This window comes from Phoenix dactylifera, unplaced genomic scaffold (assembly GCF_009389715.1).
Source record: "Phoenix dactylifera cultivar Barhee BC4 unplaced genomic scaffold, palm_55x_up_171113_PBpolish2nd_filt_p 000491F, whole genome shotgun sequence".
In the NCBI taxonomy this organism is placed as follows: domain Eukaryota; kingdom Viridiplantae; phylum Streptophyta; class Magnoliopsida; order Arecales; family Arecaceae; genus Phoenix; species Phoenix dactylifera.
Genome location: NW_024067911.1, coordinates 379,962 through 387,670, shown reverse-complemented (window position 1 = coordinate 387,670; position 7,709 = coordinate 379,962).

Here is a 7,709-nt window from a genome sequence, read left to right as displayed (position 1 = left end):
TTTTCCAAGTCATATAGCTTATACCCTTTAACACCAGTAGGATACCCAATGAAGATACATTTTCTGGCTCGGGGATGAAACTTGGACCTATTGTGTTGTATGGTAGAGGCAAAACAGAGGCAGCCAAACACCTTTAAGTGATTATAGGATGGAATTGTTGAAAACAGAATTTCGTATGGTGATTAATTGTCCAGTATTGGAGTTGGAGTTCTGTTGATGATATATGTGGCTGTGAGGACTGCATCTCTCCAAAAATGGATAGGAAGAGAAGCTTGAAAGAGCAAGGCCCTAGCAACTGAGAGAAGATGTTGTTGCTTCCTCTCAGCCACTCCATTTTGTTGAGGGGTGTAAACACAAGTTTTTTGATGAAGAATTCCCATAGAATTGTAGAAATCCATCATGTTAAATTCTATGCCATTGTCTGTCCGAATTTGTTTGATATTGGCCTTGAATTGGGTTTGCACCATGTGTATGAAAGTATGTAAGATAGATCTTACTTCCGACTTCAATTTCATAAGGTAAACCCAAGTTATACGGCTATAATCATCCACAATAGTTAAAAAATAATGGAATCCTTGAGTAGAAGGATGAGAATAGGGACCCCATATATCACAGTACCCGAAGGTGTGGGCAAAGGCCGCGGACAGGCGAGACAACGTGAGGCGGAGGTCCACCATCCGGGTTGCCTTGAGGGGAGCCGTCGATGAGGGCGTCGACTTCTTCCGCCGGGGGAGGATTGTCACACCCCTGGCTATGGCGCGCGGGGCGTGCGCAGGCTCTGCCATGCGCAGGCCGTGGCACTGGGCGCACGGCCGGGCAGAGTGAGGAAGTGTGCAGCGGAGCACACGCGAGTGGCCAAAGGCCGGCGCTGGCCTGTGCACGGGCTGTGCGAAGGAGGAGCACAGCCGGGCCAGGCGCCAGGGCGTGCGCGGGTGTACGCACGCATGATGGCCACGGGTTCAAATGGACAAGAAGTAGAAATTGAGCTTAAAGGAAATGGCTGCCTTTTCTGTTTTGCCAAATGACAAGTGGTACAATGATTTTGTCTAATGCTTTTTATAAGAGGAATACAGGACTGAAGTAAGTTCAGCCTTTGATCAGACAAGTGCCCCAACCTGCAGTGCCAAAGATCAAAAAGTTCTGTTGCTTTGGTTGTGTATGCTTTGGAGGTGAACCTGTTTTCCGAAAAGGTATGAGTCAAGTAGTATAGTCCTCCATGCATCTTAGCTAGACCAATCGTCTTCCAAGGAGATTGGACCTGAATGAAACAGAGGTTATCCAAGAAGACAAGACAGAGAGATGAATGTTGAGTAAGTTTACTAACGGATAACAAGTTGAAGGTGAAAGAAGGAACACAAAGAACATGCTCAAGAGTCAGTGATTCTGAGATTTTGACTGAGCCTATGTGTGTAACATCGGCTTGTGAACCATTAGGTAGTTGGACCATTGCTTTCACTTCATGATTTATAGAGGTAAGGAATTTTGTAGAACAGACCATATGGTCTGTTGCACCAGTGTCAACGATCCAAGGTACTTCATGAATTTTATGTGGCCTATGATCCATAATGTATGCAAGATGTGAATGATGCTTAGTTGAAGAAGAATCTGGGAGATGTGTGATGTTGGAAAGGCAAAGATCTATACCAGCCATATTTGAAGAAGGGGCTGAATTGCTGCCAGTTTCTGTGGTTGACCTCACCATGGGAAGAATCGGCTCTTGCTGTGTTGATGCAGAGTTAAGGCTCATCTGTGGGATTCCCGAGTTGACAAGGGCAAGGAGCTGCTGAATTTGAGCTTGGCTGAGAGACAATTGAGGTGCCGAAAGGCCTTTCCCTTGAGTTGAAGAGATGACCTGGTTTGCTGAATGAGGTGCCACAGATTTATTATTAACGGAAGGGAACTTAGTTTTAGTAAACTTGAAATTAGGGGGGAACCCAATAAGCCTATAGCACTTTTCCTTTGTATGTCCAGACTTTCCACAGTGATAGCAAGTGATCTCTGCCCTGTTCTTTGATTTGTTAAGAACAGCTGCAAGTGCAGATGATTCTGGTGCAGGGAAGATTAATTATAGCCCGAGCTTGTCTTTGTCTTTCTTCTTGTAATACTAAGGAAAAAGTTTTGTCCAAACTTGGTAGAGGACTCATGAGTATAATCTGACCTCTAACAGTGTCAAAAGTATCATTAAGTCCCATTAAAAATTGAAAGATATGATCGAGTTCCAGATCTTCTCCTACTCCTTTGAGTGCATCACATATGCAATGGCCACAAGAACAGTATGGCAGAGGTCTTTAGTTTCGTAATTCTTCCCATATAACATTTAATTGAGTGAAATATTCACTTACAGAAATAGACCCTTGAGTTATTGAACTGAGTTGCTGTTTTAGTTGATAGATCCTGACATTGTCTGGTTGTGCAAAGCGAGATTTCAGTTTGTTCCATACCTCCTTTGCTGATTTGATGAAGAGGACATTCAATGCAATCTCCTTTGAAATCGAGTTTAGTAACCAGGCAAGAATGAGATTGTTGCATAGTAACCGAGGAATATATAAGGGATCTGTGACTTCTGGAGTGGAGATGCTTCCATCAAGAAACCCGAGTTTGTTCTTAATGGAAATAGCTAGAGAAAATGATCGGCTCCATGACAGATAGTTTGAACCAACTAATGGAGGGGTGACGATCATAGTCTGGGCGTTATCAGTGGGATGAAGGAAGAATGGGCTATTTGGATCTTCGGAAGGAGTGAAGACGTGATTTGGTGAAGTTGCTGAAGCGGAAGAGATATGGGAAGCTGCAGCCATCTTACTGCTCTGATACCATGTGAGAAAATGAGGAAGAAGGAGACCTAGGAAGGATGAATCTTCAGATTAAAGAATGAATGATTCTCCTTGTTATATCTTTACAATGGATATACTCTCATATATATAGGTTTACAGCCGTATCAAAAAGGGAATAGGAATCAAATAACTAATCCTGACAAAGAATCGAAACAGCTAAACAGAAGGATTTCAAAAAAGAGTAGCCGTTGCCAACTTGTGGGTAATTTCAAGTTTGCCACAGGCGTGCCATGATACTCTGTTGCTCACTGTGGCAGCATATGGGAGAATGCTATACTATCCAGAATTTTGAGAAAAATTTCCGAAGCCTTTCTTTTTGTCACCAAATTTTCTCTTTAATTGATCCTCCACTGCAAGGACAGGACTTAGAGTAATCACAGTGTCCTATTATGGCTAAGCTGGGCAGTTTCCTAATTTCTGCATAATGGGATGACTTTCTTCCGCACTCATTCCAATATGTATAGTCGAATCAATGTTCGGACCATGCTCCAGTTAAACTCTGTTTTGGTTGCCCCTCAAAAGTCTAAGAATCTCTTCAGATTTGACAAAAGTTTGTTGTTGCATGATGATGCAACAGTTAATTTAGTACTAAAATTGAGAGCTGCCAAAAGTGCATTGTGAAGCTGGTCAACAAAAAAAAAAAGCTGCAGAAAGAGAGCAAAAAGAAAGGTTACTTGGCTTGGCGAAATACAATCTTTGGATCAGAAAGACGAACGAGGTCATCTATCACTTGATGAAGGAAAGTTTAGGGACTCCTATGGAAAAAAGATTCACCAAATCTATGAGGTTTATTGGAAGTAGAGGGCAAAAATCAAATGGCCATTGGAAGGTGACAATAACACTGCTTTCTTTCATAAAATTGCCAATTTTCATAGAAAGATAAGTTGGATTTCTTGTAACAACTTAGGACCTCACCCAAAATGGCTAGCCGGAAGGTATTGTTTGGGTTCCTTGATCCTGTATAAGTACCCAAGATCTACCCAGCGAATAACCGATGTGGGACTAAACGCACACCCGCACGGGTCCTCACATACTCCCCCCGTTCAAGCCCTGACGTTCTCGTCGGGCTAAGGATTCAAATCCATTCAAATCTGATCACAAACACCACGATCAGTCCATGGTCAACCCCAATGGATCAGTGCTGCAGTGTTCCCTAGTCCACATAAGTTATGGGCCGGGTTCTTTCTGATACCATTTGTAACAACCCAGGACCTCACCCAAAATGGCTAGCCGGAAGGTATTGTTTGGATTCCTTGATCCTGTATAAGTACCCAAGATCTACCCAGCAAATAACCGATGTGGGACTAAACACACGCCCGCACGGGTCCTCATATTTCTGGCATTGAATGGAATGGTATAAAAATCTCTAAAATGGGGGAAATTAAAAAAAACTTTCATAAGAGTATCTTGGACTCACCTTCCTTTTCATCTTTTGATCTTCAATGGAACTGTAGTTATCTTTCACCTCACCTAGATCTAAATCACCTGGTAGCTGTTCACTCTTGAGGAAATTAGAGAGGCAGTGTTTAGTTTCAACGTGGATAAAAGCTCAGGCCTAGATGGTCTCTTCTTATTATTCAACTAGTTCTATGCTGGTAATATTGATCTAGCTCGGCTTAATCATGCCACGCTCACTCTTATTCTCAAGGAGGAGGCGACAAAATCTTCATCGAACTTTAAGCCCATTAGTCTCATCCACAGTTGCATCAAGATCATCATGAAAGTTCTCACTAAACTGCTTCAACCCTTCAATAATGATCTTATATACCCAGCCCTGACTGCTTATATTAAAGAAAGGTCTATTATGGATAATATTTTTTGTGCTAATGAAATTTTGTTTCAGTCAAGGAAGGATGATCTTGAAGGGGTCATATGTAGGTTGGATTTCTTAAAAGCTTTTGACAGAGTCATCCTTAGATATCTCTGTATCTTCTCCGCACACGTAGAAACTTTCCTAATAGGTGGATTCAGTGGCTAGAGAACATTCTTCTTTCTTGCAAATTAGCCGTAAATGTTAATTCTAAGTTCGGGGACTAGATCTTGTGTAGACATGGTTTGAGGCAAGGTGATCCCCTTCCCTCCTATTTATTATTGTTGTTGAACTCTTGTGTAGATTACTAAATAATGTAGCCATAGCCAAGAATATTTTTGAGGGACTAGAGAGTCCTTGGATTTGTTGGGGAATGAAAATACTTCGATACGCTGATGATATACTCTTGTTTTTGTTTGGGCAAAAAACAAAGATATAGCCACCTTGAAGATTGTATTGTATAGCTTTGAATTAGTCTCAGGACTCTCGATAAATTACCTGAAGAGTTCTATCTCATCTACTGGACAAAGCTCTATCGTGGGACCTTGTGCAATTTGGTTCAATTGCTCTGTTATTCCTCTTCTTCTAAAATATATGGGTCTTCTTTTATGTGAAGGTAAGCTCTCAAAATTAAATTGGATACCTGTAAGGACCCATGCGGGCGTGTGTTTAGTCCCACATTAGTCATTCGCTGGGTAGTTCTTAGGTACTTAAACAGAATCAAGGAATCCTAATAATACCTTCCGACTAGTCATTTTGGGTAAGGACCTGGGTTGTTATAAATAGTATCAGGGCAATGCATTTTAGTATTTATTTCTATATATTGTTTGATACCTGCTGCTTTTGTTAGATGACTTACTGTGTTGCTAAAAAAAGATTAAGTGTCTGTATAACATTCTTTGATTAACTATTTAAAGAAGAATATGAACTTTTAAATTTTGGAAGTGTTCACAAGGATTAAGATATAGCAATGCATGTACTAATAAATAGGAAAATTTAGAAAACCTAGACTTAACATGGGTATGTTGTGGTTTAAATCAAAGTTGCGTAGTGAAAGCATGGTAAATTGAATTATTTTGACACTGGTCATACAAGATAGACTTTGATTTGAGAAGTGTTATGACTTGATTTGGAAGGAGTATCCTCTACTCTTTGAACTATAGCTACAAAAATTTCGTAGACGAATTTTTTTTAACGAGGGAAGAATATGAAACATGGACTGGGCTTGGTCTACTTAATTGGCCTAGCCATAGTTTAGCCTTTGGCTTCACGTAGGACGCACGTGTGGATGGATCAGGAGGAAGACTCCAACCAGGAGTCCCATTGCCACCCAAAGATTGGTCGGATAAGGCCAGGATTTCCTATTTAAGGACCCCCTTCCTCGTCTTTCGAGTTCACTCAAGATCGAGCCACCGATCACAAGCTCCTCCTTCGATCTTCTTGCTCGATTTATCGCCAAAAGGAGTCGCCAGACCACCTCGTCGGACCAAGGTAGGTCTTATTCTTCTTCCTTCCTCTCTCTCTTGCCATTTTAGATGATCAGGCCAGCAAATCACCGAAAAACCATCCAAAATAGGGTACCCTATTTCGGCCCTTTTTTCTTCTAGATTTCGCCACCACCAGCTACCGTTGTTGACGATGACTACGACTGAGAGCTGTCGTGGCCACCATCGCCCAGGGCTAAGCCACCATGGGCCGCCACTCCTTTCGCCCAAAGAGAAAAGGAATAGAAATACTCTCCCCTATTTGGAGGAAGAAGAAAGTCTCTCTCTTCTTTCTCTCTCTTCTCTTTCTCTTTCTTTATTTCTTTTCTCTTTATTGGACTTTCTCTCTCTATCTAGACTTTCTCTCTCTTCTTTCTTTCTTCTCTCTTCCTGCCAAACTTTCTTTCTAGAGGTGATTGGACTCCATAAGTACGACTCTTAGTGATTTTTGGATCGACCTAGGTGAAGGGTCCTAACCTAGAGTCGTCACGCAGCGTAGCTGCCCCCACCCTGGTTCTAACAAAATACTGTTAGATTTGGTCACCTCCAATCTATATTGAACCATTTATACCTAGTTTGAACATGATTAGATGAGTTTTGCCTTGATTATACCAATCGAGGTGTCGGGCACTCCCGCTTGGTTAGCCCTATGAGGGTATATAACAACCCAGAATCTCACCCAAAATTGCTAGCCAGAAGTTACTATTTGGGTTCCTTGATCCTGTATAAATACCCAAGATCTACCCAGCGAATAACCGATGTGGGACTAAATACACGCCCGCACGAGTCCTCACATACTCCCTCCGTTCAAGCCCTGACGTCCTCGTCAGTCTAAGGGTTCAAATTCATTCAAATATAATCATAAACACCACGATCGGCTCATGGTTAGCCCCAATAGATCCGTGTCGCAGTGTCTCCTAGTCCACATAGGTTATGGGCCAGGTCCGCTCTGATATCATTTATAACAACCCAGGATCTCACCCAAAATGGCTAGCCAGAAGTTACTATTTGGGTTCCTTGATCTCGTATAAATACCCAAGATCTACCCAGTGAATAACCGATGTGGGACTAAATACACGCCCGCACGGGTCCTCACATATAGTATCGGTGTGAGGCCTAATAGTCCCACATTGGAAAGACTCGTTCTAGAGCCTGGGCATATGAGGCGGGTGTCTCCTAATCCTGCAGACGCGTTTTGGGTGAAAAACAAAACCGGAGAGGGGTGAAGGATGCTTGCGTGAAGCCTCAGAACCGGACAATATCTGGCAGGGGAGCTCCGTGTTCCCCCCTCATGTGGCTCCCACGTGGGCACTAGGTGCCTCACGTGCCTCGCAGAGGCGGGGGCGTGACATTTGGTATCAGAGCCGAGGACGGCTCTTATCCGATGGTGGAAAGGGTGTGAGGTCCAATAGTTCCACATCGGAAAGACTCGTTCTAGAGCCTGGGCATATGAGGCGAGTGTCTTCTAATCCTGCAGACGCATTTTGGGTGGAAAACAAAACCGGGGAAGGGTGAAGGACGCTTGCGTGAAGCCCCAGAACCGGACAATATCTGGCAGGGGAGCCCCGTGTTCCCCCCTCA